The following is a 14,092-nucleotide window of genomic DNA, read 5'->3' on the forward strand; positions in this document are numbered from 1 at the left end:
CCCTGCACCTCCCCACACCCAGCAGGATAGCTGGAAAACAACCAGGATATAGCTGGCATTTTGACAGAATAGTCAATTCTCAGTCCTTGCTGGCGAGTATGGAAGACCAGTCAACCAGCAGGCTTTCAGCCTCTCAATCCCCCACCCATGTCTTAGTGAGTCATAGCTAGAAGGCCTTTTCACATGTTCGATCACATCTTGCGCGACTCAGGAATGTATTTTTACTCCTTTATTGCATCCTATAAGCAGCATTCCAAGTCAACTGAGTGATTGTTGCTTTAAGCTCTGTCCCTATGTGGAAATTGAGATAAATATGTGGATAGATGGTGCCACTATATTTTCAGCTATGGAAGGGTTGGTTAGAAGACCAGCTAACTTTCTAGGCAGGAGCAGAAGGGTGGAAAAAACTGGTTTGGATGGTTTATGTGTGTGACCTCTGGAAGATCTGTACACTAACAGCACTTAAATACTCAAGACATTAGATTTTCTTGTCATTCTCATGTATACACTTAGTACTCCTCTAAGTTCAGAGATAGCATTAATCCTGTTACCCATGAATTTTCTACAGGGAAGTTGGAGATTGTCTGCAGCACATTCCACTGTGCTGGTGTGGGTCAGCGTAGGGCAGCTGCTGAGTAACAGAAGTAAGAAATGTAAGCAATGGATCAGAATACCTCTTGCTTATCTCTTGGGTCTCTATAGAGGACCTAAAAAGAGCTTCTGCCTTTTTCTTCCATAAAAGAGCTGCTTTTATTTGATTCAACTGAGCTAAAGATAATAGGGAATATATTGTCAGTTCTAAACTAGATTTATGTTTTTTCTAGTTTCGCCCTTCTGTAGCTTGCACCTTCCAAGATCACTTACAAAATATTTCTTTCAGTTATTTCATCCTATTCTGCTCAGTCTCTCACTCCTTTTGCAGTACACCACTGGTTATCAAGAGAGAGACGTTTTTCTTTGTTTTAGACCACAAGACATTCTAACACTGTAAGGTTGTGAGGTTTCTTGGATTTGAACTGTTTGGGTTTTCTTAGGCTTTGTCTCACTTTTGGTCTCTTTGCAAATGAATTCCCCCACTGCAGACTGAAATCCAGTTCCATTCCTTCTTACCCCAACTTCAGTTAATCTTTGGCTTGCAGATGGTGATGTAAAAGCATAGCCAGTTTTTCACGAGCACTATCTTTGTTGTAATCTTCAATTTTCTTATATGCTTCTTAGAAACAGGTTTTACACTACATGAATTTTGTAACACAGTATGCTGGTCAGTACACAAATGATGGTGTTTTGGCAATTAGAGTCAATTAACTGGTTGGGGCGATGGCTTTGTAAAGGTTCATGGAAATCATTCGTCACCATATGTGCTAAGGTGTGAATTAAAGCTACTTCATCAGTGGAGTGTGAACAAACAATGATTTATGAAAGAAGGATCTTTATGTTCATGCATTAAGTACATGTCCTTGATATTGCATGTTATCCTTTCTGTTTAGGATCTTGGTAGTGTGAAATATATTGGCATAGGAAAATAACACTGATATTGCTATGCAGAGAAATCTCAACAGGAGTATGATATGGGTCAAAAAATATTATTACATATAGACTTAGAGTTTTCTTCTTCATCTGAAGGTAAAAAGGATGGTGGGATTACCTCTGTATATTCAATCCAGGATTTTCCAAATAATGTTACTTCTGTGTCTGTGCCAAATCACCCCATAGTTTAATGGCTGTAAGGATTAACCCAATTCTACTTTCTTATAAGACTGCCTTTTGGCTTTGCTGTATTCTGTTGCTAGAGCTACGGCTCTAAGCTTTTTTTTTTGCTATTTTTTTTTTTTAGATGAGGAAACATATTTGATTTGATTTGAAACACATTAGTTTTTTGAATAAAAGTCATGGTGCTGGAGAGCTGTTGCCATTGTTTGCATTTTTTTCTGGGTGACTGCTATACACTCATTATTTTTAACTTTCTGTGTACACTTACAAATGTTTCCCATAATTCCCAAAAGATGAAGGAACAGTGTTGACTTTTATCTGTCAGCAGCTTCTGCCAGTTCTTTTATGTAAATCTTCCAGATCTAAACAGCTTGACTTCTCAAGCGTAGGAATATGCATTATCTTTTTCTTGCAGTTGTGAAGAGCCTATTCTTTTCTTCTAGATTTCTTGTCTGTGGATAGTTTGACAGGGATTTGTTGGCATTCTTCTCCCATTAGTTTCTCTACAGCAAAAAGGTAACAAAACAAAGCATTCTTTCTGAGCAAAACAACATACTGCCCTGAATTTTTCTGTATTATTTTCTATATTATATTGAATACATAGAGAATGCTTTAAATGTGCTTCTCAAGCAGAGATACTATCACAAACCAGTGATGGCCTTGCATAAGTAACTTTATGTTACCAGAAAAAAGAAAACAGCAATAAGAAACAAGGATCCTTTAGAGGTGGGACAGGTCATTCTCAACAGTGTTCAGGTAACTGTGGTATCTCACCATGTGAAGATATGTGAAGGTTCATACACAAACCTGTCTTGGTTACAGATGCTGCTGGAGCACTGTTTCTAACCGACACCATTTATATTTGGAAAGGGGATTGAGGTTAATAATCTTTGTAGGATAGCACCGGACTACTCAGAAGAAAATAGGTTTTACTTTTTTAATTAAATTAAAATTAAATTAAATTAAATTTACTTTTTAAATTAAAATGGTTTGAGCACATGAGCTTGCTCTATCTATGAAGTTTTATCGGCTAGAAGTCATTGAAATAATCTCACAATGACTTTCCACTGGTTGGCCAGAACTAAAATTTTCAAGTGCCTCTTGAAATGGACCTCAGCATTCCTTCCCTTAAAAGATAGGCAACTGCCTCTCTCCTGTGTGTCAAATGTTTTCAGGAAAAAACAGATAGGTATTTCCTCTCCCACTTGCTAGAGAGAATTCAAGAACAAATTGTGGACCAAAGTACTTTTACGTGAGAAGCCATTCTGAGATGAAATGATAGAAAAGTCAGGTTTGAAGAGGAAAAGAAACAGGAGAATGTAAGCCTTCTGCATGACCATGTATCCTTGTACAGTCTAGATAATATTCCAAGTACTAAATTACACCATTCTTTAGCTGAGTTTTATCCCTTGAGAGCTCTGGTCTTTGTGCACAGAAATGGGCAGTGCAATTTCATGGGGAAAATTCTATGTCATTATATGAAAAGAGATAAAAGCACAAACTGAAATTGCACATACAGCCTTAGTTCTTAGTGATCTTAAGTTTTGAGTGCTTGACCATGGTGGTGGTGTTGATGGTCTAACAAAACATATATAGTTTTATTTATGTGCCTGTGTAGTATAGCGAGCATCAGAGGGAGCTTTGCTGCTCATTCCTTATAGAATGTGACTGTAGCAAAAGTATTTTGTAAATATATTAACTTGTATCTAGTCACTTTACAATAAATTATATTTTTAGTGAATTTTCATTCTTGTTTTATTAAAAAAAAAAAAGTCTAGATTGCAGAAGTTAATAGAAATCATGGCATAAATATCCTTGGGAACGATGAGGTAGTTTGTGGGAAGGCAGCTGGCAACAGTTCTAAGGGAATGCTTAGTTAATCATAATACCAGTAAGGGAGGTTTTGTTTAGAGAACTGTCAAAATTCTGTCCAATGAGGACTGCTATGTACCACTACTAAAATCTGGATGCTTGCTTAATGGCAATAATAACACTAAAGCACCAGGAGCTTCAGAAGTCAAAAGATGCAGCTGCCAGTGGAATGTGCTGTTTGTCCTCACACCAGCACTATCCACACTACACTTGAACATTCAGTGTTATGTATTTCCCTTCTTGATAGCACGTATGGTTTCATGTCAAACCACTGCCAGAAGCTGAAATTGTGTCTCTAAGGAGAACTGAGCAAGCCAAGTTACTCAAATTCTTGCAGATCTCAGCTCTTTCCCAGTCCTGGAACAGCAATCCTGAAGGAAGAGGCAGGAATATAACAAGCCTCACTTCGTGAAAAAGGCAGTTTTGCACTTCATTGGTTCAGCTATTTGGTTGTTCCTGTCCTGTTCCTTCCTTTTATGTCTTCTCTGTAATCATCTCCTTGCATGTGGGGATGCAGTAACTTGGTACCTACATCACAGCTTACCTCTCATCTGCTAGTACCTCTGCGACTGAAAACTGCTGGCAGGGAGCCTGCAGATGTCAACAAGACATGAAAAACAGGTGTTGGCTTATTAAAATATTTTTTTCTCTGTCATTGGAATCACGCACTGAAATCCATGCTGACTTGTTCTATTTAGAGACATTAACCTGTGCTTCCATTTAAAGTGATGCTTGTAGAGAGTGTGAGAACATTACTACTGCTTTGCTTCTGCATGTCACACAGGGCTTGGGTTGATCCCTGAGAGTGAAGGGTAAGAAAGAATTACTTGCCAGTTTACCACGCCTGAGAAAAGCATGGGAAGCCTCAAGCTGTGCCAGTGCTCCAGACCACGTGAGGGAGGTGAGATGTGCCTCTCCTGGAAGCCAGCAGTGTCAAAGTCCCAGTGCTAGCCTGCTTGGGTTTCAGCTCCAGCTATGTCTATCCTGATCCACACTATTCTCCTCAGCTTTCTGAGTGCCCCCTCTGCCTAGAAGCAGAAAGATATTTTTTAGTACATTCTTGCTTATTTCTTATTTTATTCTTTCTGTTTATCTCACAGATCCTTGAAAGAAGAGTTGAAAAAGCAGGTGGTTTTCCCATCTCTTCCTTGCTTTTTCCGGGAGGGAGTTTCTTTTGCAAAACTATGTATGCATTATGTATGGCATTACAATGAAGTGAACTTCATGCCAGAACATTTTACTTAGTTATTTTTTTCCCTCAGAATAGTACTGCTCATGTTTTCAGATCATGCTAATAATAGTTGTAAATAGTTGCAGCCATTAAATTCAATTCTGCTTGGAAAAAGAGTATTGCAAAAGCTCACCCATAGAGGGAAGCAGAATACTGTTTTAACTACAGGCTGCTTTTTAAAAATTATCCATGCTTCAGATGAAGCCAACAAAGAACATCTGTTGTCTTAATTATAGCTTCTATTTCTAAGAAGTATGTTCTGTAGCAGATGAGAAAAGTGTCTGACAGCTCATAATTCATAAAGTTATTGAGGTTTCATCTGATAGAATATTATGTACAGAATTCCTTCCCAGTACAGACATTATCACTTCCCTTTCAACTGATGATAGAAACAGGGCTTTATAAAATATTAAATTAATAAGTGTGAAACATGATTATAAGCCACTATTGAAAGTACTAAACTGCTATAAAGGAATATACTTCTCTATACTATGTTGTTTGGTGGTTTTGTTTTTCTGCTTATATCTGCAACTAAACTTTCCTCAAGCCAGACACAATCTCTTTGTCATTTCTGTCCCTACTTTCATTTTGCTTTGTCCTAGAGGAATTCTTAGTTGATTGATGTAGCAGCTCCAGGACAAGTATTCAATTTCATGACAGAGAAGAGTAAAAAGATCCTGTATTTCTTCCAGAGAATTGGTATCTTGTTAAGTAAGACTTTCAATATCAAATCAGCTTTTTTTCTGCCTGGTCCTGCCATCTATTCAATATGGATTATTTTCTTGTATTAATCTATATTTGTTTCACCCCTTTTCACATAGTTGCCCCTTGTTCCTTTTAGCCCTGAGAGTGCAGCTGGCACAACTTCTTAAACTGGGATGAAGAGAGGAATTAGTTCTCCTGGCCCCCAAAATTCCCTGCATAGTCACCATGCACATGATACTTTATCAACCAGAGCATTGCTTGCATGTGTGTTGATAACCCTGGGAAGTATCTAGGCAAAGTATTTTATTGGTCTCAGTTACAGAATTGATTTATGCAGGTAGCTATGTCTTTTTGGCATACTATGTGTAACTAAGATAAAATGAAGTAACATTTGGTTTTTATTCTGACCCTCTTAGATCCATTGGGTTGGACTATAAATTGCCCAATCTTAATATACATGTGTTTTCCCCTCTAAAAGAATAACTGCCTTATTCTGTTAAGTGTCACAATATTATATCAAGTTTTGTACATTTTTTCTATAAAAGTTGGTTTGCGATCCCTTTTTCAAGTGTATTGGCTATGTTGTTAGTACTTGTCTTACACAGAAGAATCTGAAGATGTTGGCTTAGTTTTGGGCAGTAAACTGGGACTGACAGTAGTCAGTAGATCATTCTCATGAGAACTGCTGTTGTCATGCTCTTGGAATAAGCCCATTGGATAAGTTGTTGTCACTCTTTGTTACTGATGTAGGATCACAGCAGAACTATGATTGCTTTACAAAGATATTTGAAGTCTCAAAGTGTATTGCCAGAATACTGTTTTGCTGTGAGAGTTAAATGTTGCCATTTAGATGCCCTCAAAAGGCTTTATTCAGTTCTGCTTTACTCAGGTGTTCCTCCATTGAAGAAGAGTAAAAAGAGGAATGACAGCAGATGTAATAAACTATTTTCTCAGTACAGACCTGTATTTCCTGGCTAAAATCTTCAGTGTTCTCTTAACAGGGAACATGTAAATCAAGTTACCACTTTGTCTTTCAGTTCATACCCAACACCTGTTGGCCAGTAGAGGAAGCAGACTGTCCTGAGTACAGTGATATTCAAGGATTTTAAAATGGTAGTAGTTTCATTCAGCTTTCCAGTTGTGCCCCAGTAATTTAAAGTCACCAGCAGGCATCATTTCCGTTTTTCTCTTCAGAGCTGTGGGGTTATTCATATCACAATAAATCCAGAGTCTCAGACATTTTTTTGCCTCCATATAAATGGACTTCTTCTGAGCCCAAAAGCTCACAGTGTTGGTGGGCATGACCATTTATTTTTCTACTGCTGTAGTACTCTTCACCTGTCTTCACATCTCCTGAATCTAGTCTTCTCTACTGCCAAGGCTTCTGTGATATTCCGAATCTGCAGCCTGCCCCACTGATGACATCTCACAAAAGTAAGAGACAAGTAATAGTGGGCAGACTTATCAAGCCACTTGTAATGATGTGTCAGATTCATGGAAGCTTAAATCTCTTTCATATTTTTTCATCAATGGTGTTGTGTTTTAAAATCTTTCTAATGAAACTAGTACTGGAGAAAGTGTTTGAGCACTGAGCACCTCTTCTTCCTGACACTTTAGATGGTGCTTTCAGCCTCTAGTAGCATTTAACTATAGCCAAACTAAATCATCTCTGTAGAGGCTAAGAAGGGGTACTCTCCACCAGCAGTTGCAGCTGAATTTACTATCTATTGCAGTCCTTGATTTATTTGAGTCACACATTAACACTGGCTTTCTCTTCACCCTCAGCATTTTGTCTTTCATCTTTGCCCAGTTAAAATCTTTTGCTAATGGTAGCTGGGGAGTTCTGAACAGTTCTTCTGGTAAATACCATTAGGTTATCTGAAAATGCAAATGTCAAGGCAAGGCTGAGCTCTTCAAATCTCAGAGTGAGTTGGTCTTTGGTATTTAATTGTAATACCAGACTTATCCTTTGTGTTGGTCTGAGACTTAACCCAAAGCACTCCATGGAAAATTTCTCCAGTTACAGTTTAGGTTTTTTTTAGTCTTTCATACTGTTGTACTGAAACTTTTTGCAGGAACTCACTACTTTTTAAGACTGTTAAGAAACATACAGTGGATCACAGAATTCCCACTCATTAAGAGTTAAGAGTTTTTTGTCAGTAAGGCTCCTTTCACTCTGATGTATTGTGAGGCTCATGTGGCCTTTTCTTCTCCAGCTGATTACTGCAGGTGCTGAGAGGGTTGCCATGGCTGAGGCTCAGCATCTGTACCAGCTTCCACCACAGGGCCATGAGAAGCTTCAGGCTGCATCATCATCTGTGTGATGATGTACCTCCTAGTGCTTTCCAGTTTTCCAGGGTCTGAACTTGTGTTTCTGCAGGCATGGCTTTTAGTGTGCTCCCAGCACAATCTCCTCAAGCTCTGCTGTCTGTGATATGGGAGTCACTAGCAGCCAGCACCCTGGAGGAGTACATGGGGTAGCTCAATACATGCCAGTGCCTGAAAGGCCCTGCAGAACTGCCAAACTACCCTCATTTCCAATGCATCTTCACTGGAATTCCACATTGTATACTGATAAGCTTTTGAATTCATTATAAATGAATTATATACATTATAAATCCTTATTGAAATACAGATTCTGTTTCAAGAAAGACAGGTGGTAATAGTGGAATAGTGTTTGAATTCCATTTCTCATACCTAGTAGAGTACATAACTGCTGAAATAATAGTATTTCAATAAAGAAAGCTCCAGTATTTCCCAGAATTTTCAATAGCAACCATGCGTGTTGGACTATGTAGGAAGCTGATAATGCATTATACCGATGGTGCTGCTGGCCAAAGTATTTTAGGTGCTTGAGCAGTTGTCATTTCTTTACAGTTTGTTGTCTAATCTCGTTGGAGCATTATCACAACTTGCTTGACCATGATCCTCATCTTTGCATTTCTTCTTCTGAATTAATTAATATGCTTATGTTTAATATAGCGGATTTAAGTACTGGTAAAACCTTTCATGTCTGGAGTTACTGTGTGATTTTCAAACAAGGATGTGTGTAAAGTTATAGAAAATCGTTGTGTTGGTGGATACAATTGCATATATAAAGAGTATGTCTACATGCATCATAAGTATTATGATCATCTTAAGACCTGAGCTCTCAAATAATATTTAAAATCTATTAAAACAGACTTTTATATAGAACTGTGTTGTCATCAAAAGCAAAATATGTGCACAAACTTTAATGCCATTTCTGGAAAAATAAAAACACTCATGGAGTAATGCTTACTCTAAGTTAAATTCAAGTAGAGTTAGTCTATAAATATTTAGAAATTAAAATCCTTTTCATGGTATGTACTATACATTTTAAGATGTTTTATTATATATGTTTTTCAATTTCATTCTTCTTCTAGCAGTAATGTAATATATGTCTCAGAAGCATCTGAAGCCAAATTGCAGCTTTAAATTTCCACTTGCCATTGCCAGGTACTAACTCTATATCTTTTTACTGAGAACCCTTCCAAAAGGTGCAGCTGTGTGCTGGTTTCATCTTGCACTTTGTAGCTGTGCTGGCAACCCTTGAATGTAAGGTATGCTCTCATCTCCCACACACTGCCATTGCATTAGAGCTGTTCAGTCCTGTCAGTAATAGGAAGAGGGAAGAGTTTGCAGATTGATTTGTGGTTCATCTCACTGGTTCTTACTGTGGCAAGGTAAAAATGGAGCTTGTGGAAAATCCAGCTTTTATGAAGTGTCATCAGAAGCTTCCGTACTATCTGGAGACCCACTGCTAGACCTAGAAGGAAGACAGTTTTGAGAAGTATTGTATTTTGGAGACCCTGCGATTAAGGGAAAAAAAAATAACAAAACAGAGGCATTTGGGACAAAATATTGTTTTAAATGCTTTAAATTGCTTTATTGTTTTAAATGAAAACCTGATAATGGGATTTTAGCAAAGGGATCTACATCCTTTAGAGTGGGTTCAAATCCTTTAGAGTGAGTTTGGTTCTTCAAACATCTTTGCTGCCCTACAGTGTTTTTCAAAGGAAAAGACTACTTTGAAATCAGGTACTAAGTGCAGGTTGCATGTGAAGTTTTTTTTCCAGTTACCTTTTACTGACCTATATAAAAGATTTGCTTTTCCCACTGCAAATCTTAACATGCATCCTGGGTTTTCTCCTGGTACACCTAATCTAGAATCAGGACTTCTTTAATCATAACTTGTATTCTGGCTCATACAGTAAAAAAAACAACAACAACAACAACAACAACAACAACAAAAAACCTCAAAACAAAACAACCCAGAAATTAGGTGTACTTTTCTTCAGTTTAGCTTCTGAGATTCCCACTCAGCATTTTGTAACTGAAGTGCACAGTTCCCAAAGTGGGCTGCCTTCTCTATAAATATAATAAAGTGGCTTCAGTTCTTTGAGTACTGTTAAGTTTTTTTGGCTTTTTTTTCTGACTTCCTGGTCTTGTGAAGCATTTCACCTTTAAATGAACATAATTTTCTATTTTGTGCAAAAGTTAGGAAATTTGATTCAAAAGTCAGTATGCATTAACGTTATGCATTAATTATATTGAAGGTGACACAATGAGTAGGAAATCCTAGAACAGGCAGGTGGTTAAATCATTTTAATTTGTTCATGCTATCTTCAGCAGGCTGATGAAGTGAATGTTTTTCTTCTGCATTTCTGAGCATTGTAACTGAGCATTGTTGCTGATAACTGCAGGTTTTGGACCTGCCATTGTGTATCTCTCTGAAGTTTGTGTCTTTTTGCTATAGTGCTTATAAGAGAGGTGAATATCCTGAGTTTTCAGTCAAATATGCAAGTATTTTGCAGACTATGTATTTATGGAACAAATTGTCATTCACTTGAAGTCTCATGTCATATCTAAAAGTTCAGCAATGTCTTTGGGTACATAAGTTTCCAGTTTTAAAAAGGAATGGGATGAAGCAAGGAAGAGACATCAGAAATCCTCTGTACTCCTAAAATGCATATTTTAGGCTAACAGAGAAGTTTTGGAAACTTTTCATTTTAAGCAATTTGGTATTTTCTTTTCATAGTCATGTTTTGTAGATATATTACAGATTTTGTGTAAATATAGAGAGAAATGCATAGTTTCCAAAAGGCTTTCACTTTAAGTAAGAATATTATTGATTGATAAATACTCTACAACAAAGATATTTGTAACAGATTGTGATACAAACCTGGTTTTAAGCTAAAGTTCTGCTTAAAATTGAGATGAAAAGCATGAAGCATCAAAAAGGCTGCAGGAAGAGACCCTCTCTGCTTAGGTAATTTAGGTAAAGTCTACACCACCCCAATCCTAATGTCCCATGGAGACAAACTGTTTTCTGTATTGTCTTGTCTTCACCTTGCGAGGGGCTTCTTCCCAAACTGACATATTCCCCTTATGCTGGGTTCTCCTCTTCACTTTGCTTGGACTTCATTCCTTGTGTAGAAAGTATATGTCAGTGGAAATTGGAATAATTTTTCTAAGTGCACCTAGCTGATAGATATTTGTTGATGTCTTGCCATCAATTCAAGGCACAATTTGGTTAATGTAAGAAAGCACTGTGGTACTTATTAGCCCGGATGGGCCATCCCTTAGCTGCCAAGCTGTCACTAGATAAGGTTGAACTGTCTGTCAGTTTTGACTTCAGTCCTCTGTCTCAATTTATCCTTCTTTGTCTCTTTTCCTCTGTTTCAGTTTAGACTGCTGACTGTGGCTGCATGCTGCCTCCATCTGGAATTAGATGAGCATCTTTGTTCAGAGATTATGCAATTTTCTTAATTTTATGAAAGAGGGATAAATTTAATGTAACTATCTCCCTAAGGGACCAGAAAGTTACTTTCATAGGTAAAAATATGTAAAGGTTATATAAAGGTTAAGGCTTTAGCATTCTCTTGAGTCTATTAGTATCTCACAGTCTGAGTATTTTCATAGCATACCCTTTGATATTACTCTAATCTTGTATTTATTTTATTTATTTTATTTGATATTACTCTTATCTTTTATTTATTTTTTCAATAAATTTGTCCATATCATAAGATAGACACGGAGTTTGGAGTTGAAAAGAACTATTTGATTTTAATATTATAAATCTGCTGGTCTGTATTTCCGTATGCCTCAGCAGAGGCTGCTTAGAGTGCAGCATTTTCCACTTGAGCCCGTCTTGTGTTGTTGAAGCAGATTTAAAGTCAAATCTGAAAGTGATTTGAAGATGGAAAGAGTTGAAAAGTCCATTTGCTCTCGGAGTAGCTTGTTCTGCATTAATACACCTATATAATGTGCTTCCATTGAATATAGCTTTTAATCAGAGTGTTATACTAAGTCAATTATCTGACAGAATTTTGGAGTTTATTATGTCTACTCATTGGCCTTTTTCAGCTCACAAAGATGCCACTAAGGAAAGAGCCTATCCTCTAAAAAGCTGTGCAGATGATTCTTAGTTACAGTGCTGCTTGCTGTCTTTTATTGCATTTATATGAGCCTAGTTTTAAGTTTTTCTTTATTTTTCCCAGGACCTATAGTGACACTAGCATATATGCATATTACTTGTCCTTTCAGAGTGCAGGTCAGGTGTTAGAACTCTTTAGATCTGTGGGAATTGCTCTGATTTTCCTCAAGTCATTAAAAAACATCAGCAGGCCAGATCTGCATAGGCAATTCTTTTGAAACTCTGAATAGTTATCTTCTGTGCCTCCTAAGTTAAACTGTTACAACTAACAGATGCTTTTCCAATATCCTCAGTTATGAATAGATTAGAAAGTATTTCTCTCATTATGTTACCATAATTTTTCTTCTTTTTGCAAGTACACTTCACTTCCATTATTACTATTGTCTTTCATCTCACTCCTCATCTCTCTACACTTCCAAACTTCTGTACTTTCCTTGCTCTCTTATTGTTTTTCAAATTTGTGCTGGTTTTGACTGGAGAAGTAATTTTCTTCTTAGTAGCTATTATGGGACTGCATTTCAGATTCATGCTGGAAACAATGCTAATAGTACAGGGGTGCTTTAATTATTGCTGGGTGGGGCTTATATAGTGTAAAGGCCTTTTCTGCTTCAGACCCCTCCTCACAAGTGAGGAGACAGGGGATGCACAAGAAGTTGAGAGGGGGCACAGCCAGGACAGCTGCCCACAGCTGATACAGAGACATTCCATACCACCAAGCACTGTGCTCAGCAGTAAATCTGGGGGAAGAATAAGAATGTGGGAGATGTACAGAGGGATGGTGTTTGCCTTTCCAAGTTGCCATTACCCAGTGATGAAACCCTGCTCTCCTGGAGATGGCATCTGCCTGCCCATGGGAAGCACTGAATTAATACTTTGATTTGCTTTGCTTTTGTGTGTGGCTTTTGCTTTCCATATTAAACTATCTAAACCTCAATCCACTAAATTGCTTACTTTTACTCTTCTGACTCTCACCCCTATCCCACCAGAAGATCGTGCCTGAGCATTAGCGTGGGACTTAGTTGCTAGTTGGGGTTAAACCACATGAAAATTGTTTGCATTTTTAGGAAGTTATGTAATCTAAAATAGGGTGAATTGCCAGCCAAAATTGTCTGCTATCTCTTTATCAGTTGATATATATTGCATTTTTCTGGCTATCTCAAAATTTTTCATTAAAAACTCTCTGTTCATAATTTTCTGGGTTCTTTTTTCTCCTTCTACTTAGTTATCATCATCATCACTTTGTTTCAGTCTTCTGAAAATAGGGGCAGAGGGTGTGCCTATATGTATTTATACATATCTATAAAGACACCTTTGTGTATGTGTGTTCAAGAATTGCTCTCTGTTTGTCCATAGTGAGTTTAATTGAGAAGAGATCACTGTTGCTTAGGCAACTGGCAATTTTTACTTCAGTGATTAATTCAGTGAAAAAGAGGATGTATCATCTTTGGAAAGAGGGTCAGGTCTCTCAGGAAGTATTTAGGGGGGTTGCTAGGGCATGTAGGAAAAAAAATAAGGTCAAAACTCAGTTTGAACATCATTTGGCAACTTTTGATAAGGATAATATAAAATGTTTTTATAAATATATTAGTGGTAAAAGGAAGGCTAAGATCAGCCTTTGTTCTCTACTGGATGCGGGAGGGAACTTGCTAACTGCAGATAAGGAGAAGGTGGAGGTGCCTAACGCCTTCTTTACCTCAGTCTTTAGTGGGAAGATGGCTTGTCCTCAGGACCGCTGTCCTCCTGGGCTGGTAGATGGTGGCAGGGAGCAGAATGGTTCCCCCATTATCCAAAAGGAGGCAGTCAGAGACCTGCTGATCTGCTTGGATATTCATAAATCTATGGGAACAGATGGGGTCCATCCCAGGGTGAGGAGGAGCTGGCAGATGAGCTCGTGAAGCCACTCTCCATCATTTACCAACAGTCCTGGCTCACTGGTGAGGTTCCAGATGACTGGAAGCTGGCCAATGTGATGCCCATTCACAAAAACTGTGGGAAGGAGGATCCTGGTAATTATAGGCTACTCAGCCTGACCTAAGTACCCAGTAAGGTGATGGAACAGTTTATACTGAGTGTCAGTATAAATGGGATGGCCACGGGATCAGACCCAGCCAGCATGG

General features: G+C 37.9%; 1 protein-coding gene across 1 annotated transcript in view; it reads left to right on the top strand.

Moving 5' to 3' along the window:
* The window catches only part of PIK3R1 (phosphoinositide-3-kinase regulatory subunit 1), a 62,230-nt gene that overhangs the window by 19,287 nt on the left and 28,851 nt on the right, over positions 1-14,092 (top strand). The gene's annotated exons all lie outside the window — the stretch shown is intronic.

Source organism: Parus major, chromosome Z (genome assembly GCF_001522545.3).
Source record: "Parus major isolate Abel chromosome Z, Parus_major1.1, whole genome shotgun sequence".
NCBI classification, from domain to species: Eukaryota; Metazoa; Chordata; class Aves; order Passeriformes; family Paridae; genus Parus; species Parus major.